The sequence below is a fragment of the Embiotoca jacksoni genome, unplaced genomic scaffold (assembly GCF_022577435.1).
Source record: "Embiotoca jacksoni isolate LCO1_2020_lvr unplaced genomic scaffold, fEmbJac1.0.p SCAF_7, whole genome shotgun sequence".
Taxonomy (NCBI): Eukaryota; Metazoa; Chordata; class Actinopteri; family Embiotocidae; genus Embiotoca; species Embiotoca jacksoni.
Window position 1 is genome coordinate 20284552 of NW_027185425.1, and position 15965 is coordinate 20300516.

The following is a 15965-nucleotide window of genomic DNA, read 5'->3' on the forward strand; positions in this document are numbered from 1 at the left end:
AGGCCAAGTCTGAATTGCAGAAACAGCGCCAAAATCCCATCAGGCTTTGCTGCTCTTACCGAGGTGCTAATGGCACACTCAGTTCTAAGTTAGCGCTTATCTGATCTGTTTGGGTTTATTTTGAGTTGTACTTCATAAATTATCAGTTTGGGTAATGGATCAAATGAGTATGTGAATATGACAGAGACCTACGGGCACAGTGGCTGCTATTTAGCAAAGGTTACATATTCTTGTCTGAATTCTTGTCAGCTACAATAATGTTGTTTATGGCCTGGGTCTGATCATCATCTATCCATCCATATGCATGCTTTCCCCCAGAATCGTGCTCCAGCTTCTCCAGGGGATCCAGAGGTCTCCCAAATTAGTAAAATCATTTGACTTGTTTTGGGTCTGCCCCAATGTCTCCTTTCAGCTGCATGTGAAACTCCTCAACTGTGTGTTTGAATGTTTGTCTCTGTAAAATATCAGAAAACTATTCTAAAAACTACTGAAAACTCAAACCACTTAAGCAGAGCAGTAAAGACACAATGCTATATTTTTCTATGGAAAGCAGCGTCCTTTCATCACTGCTACCTCCTTCACAATGAAACCAATAAACTGACCTGAAGCTTCCTTCATTTAATGTTTGCTGTGTGACAGCATGATCTCTTGAAGATCCTTCAGGGAATTTGTGATGAAACTCTCCACACTCATACTTTTGACCAATGGTGTGAATGAGTAAGAGATGTGTGATAACACAATATTCTAACTGGACAGAGAAAAAAAGCCAAATCTAACATGCCGCATCATTGTTAGGCTCTAAAACTTGAAAATAGTGTGTTGTGGTGTGTGTCAGTATGTGAACTTATATTGAATGTGATGCTGCCTGGCGCTCTGGTGCAGCGCGTCACTGTGGAAAGCTGGCGGAAACATGCCCAGATGAAATGTCATGCCTTTTCATGAAGATGTCACTCAGAAGACTGACTCTATTCTCCCCGCTGCCTCTTCGCATTAGGCTCCTGATTACTGTTAGACTGACTGACCCTTCCTACCATTCATTCTCTTTGCATTTGAGAAACACAAATACAGTATTAAAGCCCTTCTTTGTCTCACATTGGGGATAAGAGATTGTTCATCAACCAGTAGTAATGAGACCTGTGTAAGCAGGATAGGATCTTACAATAAGGAAGGACCAACTTTACCACCTGATCACAATCACGCCTTTATAGAAATCTGACACAGGAAGCTTTTTAAATAATCATGAGGTGTATGAGTTGAAACCTCATACAAGTCTGACCATAAACAAATGTTTTATTTAAAATGTCCTCACTGCATTGAGCTCCATCTGCATTGTCTAAAACAAAAAGGGTTTTGACATTTGGCTTATTAACAGTATGATGTATATTTTTCAATCACAAAGTGTGATATAATGCTTCAGAAACAACATCATGTGAAGTGTGATTTATCTTTGACAAGTACATGTCTGTGTTATGGGGCAGTAGGACATTAGTTGGATCATTCAGCAAGGCTGCATAAACATGTAGCTGTTGATGAGTAATCTGTAGCATTACCACCTGTCTATTATTTAGTGAACATCATATTACTCTCTTTAAAGTTGCGTTTAGAGTAATTACATTTGTAGCATTTTCAGATTTGCCAGTTGTTTCAATAAAAAATAATTTCGCTTGTCATCTACCAAAGTGAAACCATTTTATAGAGCCGACTACAGGCATACTGACCTTGTTTTGACACAACTAAACTGATTTTCTATGCTAATGACAAAATAAACCTCACTGATCTTATTTACATTCTTCACCAGATAGCCAGAGGCTGGTAAAGGCTGCTCATTTGGACTCAAACTCTGAAGTAAGATACCACACTTGTACTGTTTTGCTTGTTTGCGTGAACCGAGCAAATCGTTCTGGGTCTCATCTCTCCCAAGCATTGACTCAGGCCCGGGTTTATTTTTATTTATGCCGGCTTGTGTGTTGGTGAGTGTGTGTTCACTACGTTTTGATGTCAATTTAGAATCTGATGTTAATCTATTTCATTGTTGATTGTTTTGTTTGCCTATTGAAAAGGACACAATTTTGTGTTTTGTGTGTTTATTTTTGATAACGTTATAAAAGTATATTAATCATTTCTTATTTCTAACAGATTTGAGTGGGATGTTGATTATTCCTTTTGCTGAAGTTATTTAAACTTAAGTAAGTTTGATGCACTTATTTCATGGTAAGAGTTTAAATGCTTCAGGGTTTATTCAAGGTGTATCGATGTCCTAAGTTCATTTCAATTTCCAACTTGACATTTATTTCTAAAATCCTTGAAAAAGTTGTTGCACATCAACTTTGTGATCATTTACAAAGGAATGATCTGTTTGAAGATTTTCAGTCAGGCTTTAGAGTTCATCATAGCACAGAAACAGCTCTGGTGAAAGTTACGACCTTTTATTAGCCTCAGATAATGGACTCGTCTCTGTACTTGTTCTTCTGGATCTCAGCGCTGCTTTTGATACGATTGATCATACGATCTTATTACAGAGATTAGAAGACGTTATGAGGATTAAAGGAACTGCATCAGACTGGTTCAAATCCTACTTATCAGATAGATTCCAGTTTGTCCATGTCAACAATGAATCTTCCAGACAAACAAGAGTTAGTTATGGAGTTCCACAAGGCTCAGTGTTAGGCCCAATACTTTTTACTTTGTACATGCTTCCATTAGGAGATGTCATCAGGAAGCACTGCATCAACTTCCATTGTTATGCAGATGACACTCAGCTATATCTTTCTATAAAACCAGATGAAACTAATCAGTTAGTAAAACTTGAAGCCTGTCTAAAAGACATAAAGGCCTGGATGACCAAAAACTTCCTGCTTCTAAATTCAGACAAAACAGAAGTTATTGTACTTGGTCCTAAACACCTCAGAAACTCTTTCTGTAATCACTTAGTTACTCTAGATGATGTTGTCTTGGTCTCCAGCAAAACCTTGGAGTCATCTTTGATGAGGATTTGTCCTTTAGACACCATATAAAGCAAATCTCCAGAACTGCCTTCTTTCATCTACGTAATATTAATAAAATCAGGAAAATCCTTCTTCAGCGTGATGCAGAAAAACTCATTCATGTGTTTGTTACTTCTAGGCTAGATTATTATAATTCCTTGTTGTTAGAACGTCCAAATTACTCATTAAAAGCCTGCAGTTGATCCAAAATGCTGCAGCAAGAGTACTGACGGGATTTAGCAAGAGAGATCATATTTCTTCAGTTTTATCTTCTCTTCACTGGCTTCCTGTGAAATCAAGAATAGAATTTAAAAATTCTATTGATGACTTACAAAGCTCTACATGACCAGGCTCCATCATATCTTAGAGATCTTATAGAACCATATAATCCCAGCAGAGCACTTCTCTCTCAGTACGCTGGTCTACTTGTGGTTTCTAGAGTTTCCAGAAGTAGAATGGGAGGCGGAGCTTCAGTTTTCAGGCTCCTCCCCTGTGGAACCAACCAGCTCCCAGTTTGTGTTGGAGGGGCAGAAACCCTCTCTAGCTTTAAGATTAGACTCAAAACGTTCCTTTTTGATAAAGCCTATAGTTAGGGCTGACTCAGGTAGACCTGAACCAACTCTTAGTTATGCTGTTATAGGCCGAGGCTGCTGGGGGACTTCGTTACATGCTGAGCTTCTTTTCTTTCCTCCTACTCTTTAACTGACTCATACCTCACCATCTTTTTCTCTCCCATAGTTTCTTCTGATCGTCTGTTGTCTCCATTCAGTTCCTTCACTCGTGTAGTTTCTGTTCTTTCTTTTCCAGATGTCCCGTCATGGAGCTGCATGTCTCTGCTCTGTGATTGTCGTCTCCACCAACAGTTCTTCTCTTCTATCTCTATTCTGTCCTTTTCTCTCTCTGCTCTCCTCTCACTCCAACCGGTCGAGGCAGATGTTCTCCACCTCTGATCCTGGTTCTGTTAACAGATGTTCTCCACCTCTGATCCTGGTTCTGTCGGAGGTTTCTTCCTGTTCAGAAGGAGTTTTTCTTCCCTCTGTTGGAGGTTTTTCTCCCTTAAAGAGGAGGTTTTTTTCCCTCCTAGCTTATGTGGGAATTGTTGAATTGTTGGGTTTCTCTGTATAATATTGTAAAGTTCAACTGTAAGGACTTTAGTGTGTTAAGTGCCATGAAATAACCTGTGTTGTGATTTGGCACGATATAAATAAAATTGAATTGAATAAGTTGTGTTACCAAAAAGGTGATAGAAAGTTCAAAAAATACTGAAAGCTTTAGAAAAAAATAAAAAAAAATAAAAGTCATTGAATAAATGACAAACATACAGAAAAGAAATCTGAAGACCGACATTGAAAAGCAAATAATATTGCAAAAAAAAAAAAATCTAAATATTGATTTTGTTTATATAAAATCCTATTTTCTATGCCTAACTGTATTGTCACTGTTCCAACCCTTATTCACTTTAACCATCAATAGATAGTAAAGATCAAATGGTTCACCACAAATTATAAACTCATGAGTTACTAATTCTTGGTTAGTTTTGATGCTGCAGAGTTTGGTTCAGTGGCCAAAATGTTTGCTTCTAATTTATCATGATTAATAAATCTTAATCATTGATGATATACTCATCTTAGTTAATGCTTTAATTAATGTGTTGTTCATACATGACATTGTGAATAAAAGACTTTTGACTAATGTTGCAGGATTTAATCCATGAATCCTTGATAATTCACACGCCCTTCAGTGAAGTATTCCATTTACTTTTTATAATCTTCAAACGTGTGTGGAGTTGATCTTTAAGTACAATTAAGGACAGCATATTTTTACTTGGCAGGGTTTACCACCCAATAAAAATATATTGGTAAATATAATATCACACTCTTTGGTGGAAGTGTCTCTCTGGCACTTCAATTTATGCCTAGTTGTTGCTTTGATGTACAAGTATGTCCTTGGGGGGACATGCAGGAGACATGTCAAAATATGATATGTCAAAATGATAAAAATGTTGGTTTGAAAATGTGTTTTTTTACTAAACAGATGCCATCTGTGATAAACATGGTCCTATTCCTTAAGGCATCAATATCAAAGTGTAGATGGGTGCATCATGAGTCTTTGGTATTTCTTTTGCCAGATGCTATCAGAGTCTCGTTGGTAAACAGTATGATTTACTTTAAGTGAAGATTAAAAAACAGGTACAAATTACTATCTATTTCAGGGGTCTCCACCAGGAGCTCTCAGAGGAAAAAAGGTTGAGACCCTTGATGTAGTGTGAAACAAAGAAATACTGTCTCACATGGTATGGGATATTTATTCACAAGAACTGTTAGGATGAAAGTGTGTCAAATGTGTCATGTCGACAAGCAATTGAGAAATGAATTGCGACGTATAGTGATAATAAAGACAGCAAGTGTGTAATTGCTAATCCAAGCTGTATATTTTGATGAGGGTGGGGTTTCTTATAGTTTTCCATGTGAATATTATGAGGAAGAGATATTCACAATGATAAAATCCTAAAAATACCTCTGAAACAGGCAGCAGATTTTATCCATTGTGTCAAATGTAAAAAGAAAAAGAAAAAAAAATCCTCAGTAATTGACTGAATAATTTATGTTTTTCCGCAGCCCCCTATTCATTTTTATGAAGGCACAGGGTAATTTTCAGGAAGGAAAAGAATGAGAAGAAAGGAGTTTTATCACTGTCTGCAGAAGTATTTTCATGGTGATTATGATGATTTAACTGCAAATGTAGAAAATTCTAGCAGAGTAGCTCAGAAAACATATAACAGAATATGCATTATCACATTATTTAAACACTGATTGGGAACAGAATTTGTTCTCTAGGTTTAAGGGGGAAAAAGATGGTTGTAAATAGAGGGAGTCACCAAAATAGCCTTTCATCATCTCCTGACTCTGCGTCAATATCGTATGTGACAGAACACACACCACTCAGGAGCTCAGGAGCAAAAACAAAAATGCTACTCCAGATGGCAATTTTTTTTCTTATCTTATGTATAGACATAAAAAACGTTGGTAATCCTATATGTGCAAAACTCAATATTCTAGAGGGGAAAAAACATGTCACTGATTCACACAACATATTTGCGGGTTGATATTTGATAATTACCATTTCCACACATAGTCATGTGACACAGTAAGATTAATAACAGGTAATCAGGAAGTGATAAGCGTTTACCGGTCTCTGTATGTGCTTTGTTGGAAGCAAATTGGTGTGGTGGCCTCCCTCTCATGGAGGGTGATGCGTTTCATCCATCACAGAGAACTCAAAAAACTAACAGTAATGTTCATAGCAGGTTCAGTCAGATTGTAAATGGCTCTTGCTCTTGCTATCCTGTTGTTTGTGCTTCGCTTGCATGACTGCTCGTCTGTATCGCAGATGCTTGCCATGTTTATAGCAATTTTTCAGCCTGTTAAACAAACTGAAATAGGTAGTTTTTGTCATATAATTACAGTTCAGTATTCACCTCTGAAGTTGATGCCAAAACAAAGCAACACTGTAACAATACCATATTAAATGTCTTAATTCTTCTTCATTATTGCAAAACCTATACAAGTACGTTTTTCATGGATCCCAAATAGATAGCATCCTATATGTGGCTCAGATGTCATGTATTGAATTGTATCGTATGTTGTTGTATTTGTACTATATGTTTGAATATGTGATTCAGTATTTTGCTATTGCTATCTATAAAACAATTAAAATTAAAATTGTAAATTAATTTGATAATTGTTACATTGTATATTGTTAAATTTAATAATTAACAATTCAATAATTGTTTAAATAGGGTTGATTATACATGACAAATTTAACAATAAACCATATTATCATTTATAGCATGTCTGGTTCAGCTGTGATGATGATGCTGGTACTTCAGACATTTCGCAAAAGCGCCTTCTGTGAGAGCTGACATTGAGTGAAATAAGTCACTTTTTAACTGGTTGAAGTTTCTTTCTTGAAAACAGAGTGGACATTTTCAAGTGACCTTGCTGAGAACCAGTGCTGGTTACAGTATCAATTCAGTGTGATTGTTGCTTTTAGAAAATGTTGAAATGTTTTAGGTTCAAAAGTTTCAGGCCTCCCATTGTGCCCCTTCAGGTGTTCCCAAGATGGAGTATTACAAAGTAGATGATGATGATGGATAAGAGAAACAGGAAGTGGGAAAAAGCCTCCCTTGTGACTGTCCATGAGAGGCATCTACTCATTTTTATCTTGTGCAAAAATATTGCTAAATGTACATTAGCATGTTTGTATAGAAGTACAGAGTATGTGGTTTATGATGAGCATTTTAGTTTGATGTACATTGACTGACTGTATTTGTTGTCTCTGTGAAGTGGTTAGTCCTTCTAAGATCTGACCTGATCTGACTGGTCTCTTCCACGGGGTCATGACCAGAACTGGCTCTATGAGGGTTCTCCTCCTCAAGCTCCACAGGATCAGCTCTCTTCCCTTATTTCAGTCACCTGCTGCTGTATTCATGAAATTGGTGCTGAAAGCATTTCCACCATTACTACTGACGGTAGAGATCTTTCTCCAGCTGCTGGTTCCTGGAAGCCTGAGAGTGGATGAGTGACTTAACCAGAGCTCACCACTTGTTAAGATGAATATAGCAGCTGGAATAAAGCAGGAGGCTTGAGGCAGACTTTGAAATGCAGACCAGCCAGCTGTTTATTTACCAAAAATGAAACACAGAAAAACACAACATGGTCAACAATAAAACAGTGTGGACTGGGTGGCATGAGATCCCAGTAGCAGCACTCCTAATCTTAACTGGAAGCCTTTTATAGGCTGATACTGTAGCAAGACATCCTCTTCAGCACATAGAGTATCAGGTCATCCTGAAGTCACAAGAACTTACGATGCAGGACACCACAGGTCTACAGATAAACTCCCAAAAGCTTTCACGTCATAAAACTCACCAGGCTGAATAAACACGTTCTCCCCTTTCGGCTGGAGTTTGACTCTCTCATGGTGTGAACTAAATGACCTCTGACCCTTCCATCAGCCCCACAAGGTGAAATTACCCAGAAAACTAATGTCTGCTGCTGGTGGAACATTGTTACAACTCCACAATTACAAAGTTAGTATTCAAGCTCAAGCTATAATGTACACACATCCCATCATGATTTTCATATTTTATTCTGGGTTGTTTTTTTTCATGCAAATTAATAACACTTGTACAATTTGAACATATCATCGATGTTTATAAACCCTGCTTATATAGGGCCTTGTTTATCTGGATACTCTCTGCCTGTCTTTAGGTACTCATATTGGCTAACAATTTAAACTTGTATTAAGTAATTGTGTAACTGATTTCAACTAGTGTTTAACTTTAGTGATGGTGGATGAATAATTCACTTTTATTCTTAGCCGTACCAAAAATAATAATTAGCCCTTTTCTTAAAGGAAGCATTCTCCCTCTTTTCAGAGTAGGCCAACATCACACCTCATTAACTTCATGCTTTTTCTCTCCCATAGTTTCTTCTTATTATCTGTTGTCTCCATTCAGTTCCTTCACTCGTGTAGTTTCTGTTCTTTCTTTTCCAGATGTCCCGTCATGGAGCTGCATGTCTCTGCTCTGTGATTGTCGTCTCCACCAACAGTCCTTCTCTTGTATCTCTATGCTGTCCTTTTCTCTCTCTGCTCTCCTTTCACTCCAACCGGTCGAGGCAGATGTTCTCCACCTCTGAGTCTGGTTCTGTTAACAGATGTTCTCCACCTCTGATCCTGGTTCTGTCGGAGGTTTCTTCCTGTTCAGAGGGAGTTTTTCTTCCCTCTGTTGGAGGTTTTTCTCCCTTAAAGAGGAGTTTTTCCCTCCTAGTTTATGTGCTTATTCCGCTGCAAGGACTTTAATGTGTTAAGTGCCATGAAATAACCTTTGTTTTGATTTGGCGTTGTATAAATAAAATATAATGTAATTTAAATAAATGCATAATCTCTAATTTACGTCATGAACTAGCTTTGTTTTTAATAACCTAACTATTATTTGTGCCCACCATCACTCCGCTAGTTTAGAAATCCTGTTCCTGACATCCATGATCCATACTCTACAAAAAATATTCATATAGTTTATTCTTGGTGTAAATATTGTTCATTAAATGTCATTATAGATTATTTCTGTTAAACAGCAAGTGGTGCCTCGAATATAAATCTAATCTGCTACATTACAAACAAAATGCCCACAGGCCATACCATTCCCCAGGACAGACTTTACATACATCAAAATATTTAATGATTACATGATGGTTAACTAAGATGGCAAAGCAGAGCAGCTGTGGCAGTGTTTATTCTAAAACAAGATTTAACAAGAATACATTTGGTACAATGGCTAAAGAAACCTTTCTAAATTACCATACATTAAAGTTACAAGTTCCCCGTGTTGTTCTCTTTAACGGTACCTATGGCAATCAGTGTTAAAGGCAGCTATGTTTTTGGACTTCCGTGTGGTGTTTACATCGCATTACAACAGAGAGCCTGTTGCATTAGCTCCGTCTACCCTCTCTGGTGGAACAACCATCGCTGAGTGATGGAAAATGAGTCATTAATTGTGCGCCACTGATTTCACAGGAATGTCACCACGGACACCCAGCTTGTTCAGTTCTTAATACGGCAAATACAAAGGTTGATCAGTGAGCCAAAGGCTCAGGATCATCATTGTGTTACCTCATGTATATTCATATATGCAATAGTGACTACATGATAGTGAGATCATTATTTAAATAAAGACAAGGTAGCCCTAGTTTTCTGGGTACTGAGCCAGTGCCAGTCAATTCAGGGTTTGACATAACAAGTGACCAGGGGCCAGTAAAAGTGTATGCAGGGAAAGTTGGTTTGCCACTCAACAATGTCAGCCTGCTTCATATGATGTCGTTGAAATGCATCAAGATTTTCTAAAATACACAACATCAAATGGGTGAGCAGACATTTGTATGCTTTCCTTCTTATCAACCTATTTTTTGAACTTTCCTGAATGCAGTGTTATTTGACTAAAAGTGAATCACTACACAGTTCAGAGTTTTGGGGCCTTTTCGTGCCAGTGGGGACAAAATGTTACGTTGAAGCCTGCAATTTATTTGACAGCAGGTGGGCTCAGGCCTACAGTCTACTAAGCATGTGACCTGCTTGTGAATGAATGTTAGATTATTGATCAAACAACCTGGAAACTTTCAAAAATCATGCAGTTTGCTAAATAAACCTTATCTGAACATAACATGCACCAATTATTTCTCGCATGTCAACACTATGACCATAATATGATATCCTTGTTTCTTATATCACATTTTCTTCATAAAAATTAAGACTTTTTTCTTGTATTATTCTCACTTTTTTCTTATGAAACAACTTTATAGTTGAAACATTGCAACCTTTTTTTTAAAAACTTTTTTTTTCTTGAAATATTACAGCTTTTTTGATATGCCAAACATGACAGCTTTTTTCTTTATATAAAAGTGTTTCCGAAATATAAACCTTTTTTCTATATATTAAACTCCTCAAAAGATTACAGTATTTAATTATTAATAAAACATTTCAAAACTATTCTTAAAATATTACACTTTTCAATTAATATAACAACTGCTTATTCTAGAAATGGGTTTTTCAAACCATGTGTATGTGTAATTTTAATGAGGAAGATACTGTATGTTCCCTCACGTTCGGTCTTTAATTGTCAATGGATGCGTATGTGCTATTCCTGCTGCCCTATTTTCTTGGTCCCTTCCCAGGCTGTTGAATACGCTTCATTTACTGTTTCAACATCACTCTAGGCCTGCATGTTCAATGATCTTTTTCCTTGTTTTCTTCAAACCAATTAGTCCCTGTTCCTTAATATCCCTGTAATTCTGCCATTCTGCCTTTCAGACCTTCTACCTTGGAATCCTCTTGCTCCTCATCACCACCTCATCCTTACTGATTTTCAGGAAGTCTCAAATGAAGTTTCCATCAGCCATCCACTAACTTTGCTCCACTACCAACAGCGTCTAGATTCCTCCTCTCTTCTCTTCTAACGTCATTTGAAACATAAGTCATTTGAGTTGCTTCTCATTGTATAAGTGTATAAGTGCCAAAATAATATTACTCCAAACTTTTAACTTCAGTAAATATTGTTTTCTCTTTTTACTTCCAAATGATCTTGAACATACAGTATCTCTAATGGCATCTGTGGTACACACAGACTAAAAGAGACAGCAGCTCGCTCAACAGATTTCGGATATACTAATTCAAAGGGATGTTTTTTCCGTTAGAAATTACTTTTAATCTCAAAACAGATGACTTTTTGTCAGATTTTTTCTCAAAAGATTATAATATTTTATGATCAAATAAAAAAAGGATATAGCTTTGTTCATAAAATAGCAAAACAAACCTGTCATTAGTTATATGTTTTTTTTTACTTCCAAATAATCTGGAACTAACAGTGTCTTTAATATGAGTAATTATGGGCTGAGTCGTAGAATTGTTGAGGGGGAGGTGAAACACGTAGAAACACGTAGAAACACAGGCACAGCGCTGCTGTTCAGCCAACATCAGGTTTGTTTTTCTGTACAGGGAAGCAGGATGAGTCACTGCTGAACATATGGACCTGTGATCCTTCAGTAGATTATGTACAAACAGCATCGGTCTGTGCTACTGAAAAAGTGGCCCAGCTATGACACATAACTTGAATACTATTTTAATCAACACTTGCTTTTCAAGGTGATGTTAAAAGTCTCAAATGTATGTCTGCCCTAAGCACACTAGGCTATCAGCCAAAACAGTCAAAGTTGCCACATTGCTCATCATCTGTTGTCAACTTTTATTCTGACACCTCATTTTTATCATAGTCTGCATTTTAAATTAAAATTAGGAATGAAAATGTGTATTATTTCTAATGTGTGCAATGCTAAATGATGTGAAATTCAAATACAGTTGTGGGTAATGGATGTGGTAAAACTGATGGCATGAAAGCCCCCAGAATTCAATGCATTTTTGATTTGATATAGATTATTATTATTATTATTAGAGGTTTATGCATGATTTATCAGTAGGAGCCTAATCAGTATTTTAACATTTGAATTAAGGCAGTAGCCAATATTATGACTATAATTTTTACTGTGAGCTGTGTTGGTCCCCATCGTGCCTCTCTAACCTATTGAAGTGTGGACTCTACAAGACCTCTAAAGGTTATCTGTTTTATCAGGCACCAAGACATTCAGCAGCTCATTCAAGTCCTGGAAGGTGGCTGAAGCCTCCGTGGATCTCACTTGTTTTTCCAGCACATCCTACAGATGCTCAATTGGATAGAGATCTGGGAAACTTGAAGACCAAATCAACATCTTTAAAACTTTTCTTGTTCTTTAAACCATTCCTGAACAAGTTTAGCTGTGTGGCAGGGCGCATTACCCTGCAGAAAGATGCCACTGACATCTGGGAGTACTGCTGCCATGAAGGGGTGTATGTGGTACATGTCAAAGTTACATCCAGGATGTAGGTTTCCTAGCCAAACACTGTCCGGAGCATCACACTTCATCAACTGGCTTACCTTTTTTCCATAGTGCATCCTACTGCCATCTCCTGTCCAAGTAAACAACGTGCATCTACAGCCATCTATATCATGTCAAAGAGATTCATCAAGCAAGACCATCTTCCTCCATATTGCTCCATTGTCCAGTTCTGACGCTCACATGCACCTTGTAGCCTCTCTCAGTGGTGAGCAGGAGTCAGTCTGGGCACCACTCTGTAGCTACGTGGCCTCACATGCAGCAAGTAGCGATGCAATTTGTTCTGACACCTTTTTCAGCAATGTGTGCTACAGTAGCTCTTCTCTGGGATTGGACCACATGAATCAGCCTTGGGTGTATCTGACCCTGTTGTTAGTTCACCAGCTATTCTTCGTTGGGAAACTGTTGGTATTCACCAACCACTGCATACTCTTTAACTGACTCATACCTCACCATCTTTTTCTCTCCCATAGTTTCTTCTTATTGTCTGTTGTCTCCATTCAGTTCCTTCGCTCGCGTAGTTTCTGTTCTTTCTTTTGCAGATGTCCCGTCATGGAGCTGCATGTCTCTGCTCTGTGATTGTCGTCTCCACCAACAGTTCTTCTCTTCTATCTCTATGCTGTCCTTTTCTCTCTCTGCTCTCCTCTCACTCCAACCGGTCGAGGCAGATGTTCTCCACCTCTGATCCTGGTTCTGTTAACAGATGTTCTCCACCTCTGATCCTGGTTCTGTTAACAGATGTTCTCCACCTCTGATCCTGGTTCTGTCGGAGGTTTCTTCCTGTTCAGAGGGAGTTTTTCTTCCCTCTGTTGGAGGTTTTTCTCCCTTAAAGAGGAGTTTTTTTTCCCTCCTAGCTTATGTGGGAATTGTTGAATTGTTGGGTTTCTCTGTATGATATTGTAAAGTCTTGCTGTAAGGACTTTAATGTGTTAAGTGCCATGAAATAACCTGTGTTGTGATTTGGTGCTATATAAATAAAGTTGAATTGAATTGAATTGAATTGAATTGAATTGAATTGAATTGAATTGAATTGAATTGAATTGAATTGAATTGAATTGAATTGAATTGAATTGAATTGAATTGAATTGAATTGAATTGAATTGAATTGAATTGCATACCAGGAACACCCCACAAGACCAGCCGTTTTAGAGATGCTCTGCCATGTTGGCCCTTATCAAAGTTGCTCAGATTCTTGGACTTGTCCATTTTCCATGCTTCAATGACTATTAAGTTCCTGCATAATGTAACCCATCCTTTAACAGGTGCCACTGTAACAGCATAATCAATGTTGTTCACTTCAACTGTCAGTGGTTTGAATGTGACTGATCCTTATAGTTTAATAAATTAGTCATTTAGAATCTTCCTTATACTGTAATCATAGCTAAAATGGGCCAGAATTGAAAGTTATTTTTGCTATAGCGCAATCTCATTTTAGCTATTTTAGCACCCCTGGCCAGACACGCAGTGTTCCCCTCAGGGAACTGATCCTTTTATAGTCAAAGAAAAGTAAACATATTTTAGTTTCATTCAACTCAGTTTGTCACTTAAAACATTTCCTTGAGTCTGTTTCTCATATTGTGTACTGGTTTTAATCCTATTATTGGATTATATTGTATGGAGCATAAGGACCCTGATTAATTAGCCCCCTGTAGTGAGTCCAGACCACATTTATATCTTATTTTATGTCACAAATATTCAAAGGAAAAGAGAATCCAAATGCATGACACAGGAAATTGGCAGGTTTGAAGCAAATTGCAAATTTAACTGACGTATTGTAAATCCACAGTAAAACAAAAAACAAAATGACAGGCAGAAAAGAAAAAAGTTCAGAAACTGGCAAAAGTAACCAAATGGACTCAGATGTGTCACAATCTGACACAGAAATGGGGGAGAGGCAAAACGACAGAGTGCCAATGGGCTAACAAAACATCTAAAGAGGTAGATCATTTTAAAATAACAGGAAACCCAATAAACTAAAAGACAGAACCATGACACTTTCCTGTTTTCCTGCTCAGTTTTTATTCTATTTTGTTGTATTTTGCATTTGCATTTTTTCTGTTAACTTGTTACAGAGTACAGTATAGAATTTGGTCATAGAGTATTTGCTTTTTGATGTTGCACTAAATAAAAAGCAACATGCATCGTAAAACAGCAAGAGAATATGAATTTGACTATTTTCAAGCATTCACATTAATAAATTACATGCAGGGCATCTAAACCAACTGTGCATACGGTAGTTTGACAAGGATCAGTGAAACAACCTTTACTTTAAATTGAAATGGAATGCTTTTCAACATATTATGAAAAACCTTATATTAACTGTATAAAGGACAGAAGCACAACAGCTTCGATAGCTGTCACACATAATTCAATTATTTCTCTTTGTTCTGTCACATTATTGACTCACCTCTGTGGTGTTTGTTCTCCAACTCCACTAATTTCACACTAATGACACAGTGTTTGCCAATGATAACTGATTAATCCTTAGCTGCCAGATGTGGATCTGGCCCTCTTTAGATAACCCCATTGGGTTCCTGCTGGCCCCTATATTTCTGCTTTAAAGGACTATGTAATATTCTATTTATATGCCTAATACATGTAATAGAATATTCTACACAGGACAAAATGATAAATACAAAAACAAAATAAAAGAAATGAAGTGAATTCATAGGAGCTAATAACTTTCCTGCAGGCTTTAAAAAAAAAAAAAAAAAAAAATCCAAACAGGATTTTGTTGGTAAAAATAAAATCACCGTACCTTGATCCCGTTCATAAAGCATGGAATGGGTTTAACCTCAACCCCAAACTGAGATAGACAGTGATAAGCCATAACATGACAGGTGAAGCATTGATTTTAAAAGACCAGCCCAGCAATACATCTTCATTTCATAAAGATTAGAATGTTCAATTATGAATTGATGGGATTAAGAGGCTGATTTATTTAAATGGGAGGGACATAATATTAGGAAACCCCCTCAATCCATTCTAAGTAGACAAATGAAACGACTCTTTTGGATTCTTGTTGAAGTTCTTGTTGAATGATGACTCAGATAATCTGTCTTGAATGTGTGTCACATTCTAAATATACTTGGCAGATGATTAAAAGAACCGTCTGTTTATCACCTTCTATGACGAGCCATCTTCAACCAATCAGATCAGTGTTATTTTCTAACAAATAGCTGCTTCTCGCGGTCATATAGCACCTAAGCCTGAAAAAGTAACTGCCAGGCGAGGTGAGGCTACATCTTGTCCCTTAGGTGCAGAGAGGGGAACTGCCACAATGACAGTGTGTCTTTCACACTTTCTCAAGAATGCTCTGATTTAATAACTATGAGTCAAGACCTGCAAGACATGAAAGAAACAAACTGGCAGCCTTCAGAGATGTGTCTGAAAAGTGGTTGCCATACCTCTACAACTCTGGGCCTTCAGTAACAGCAGATGAGTAAAAGGTTCCACAGGTAAATTATTTTTTTCATATGTATAATGTAAGTAATCA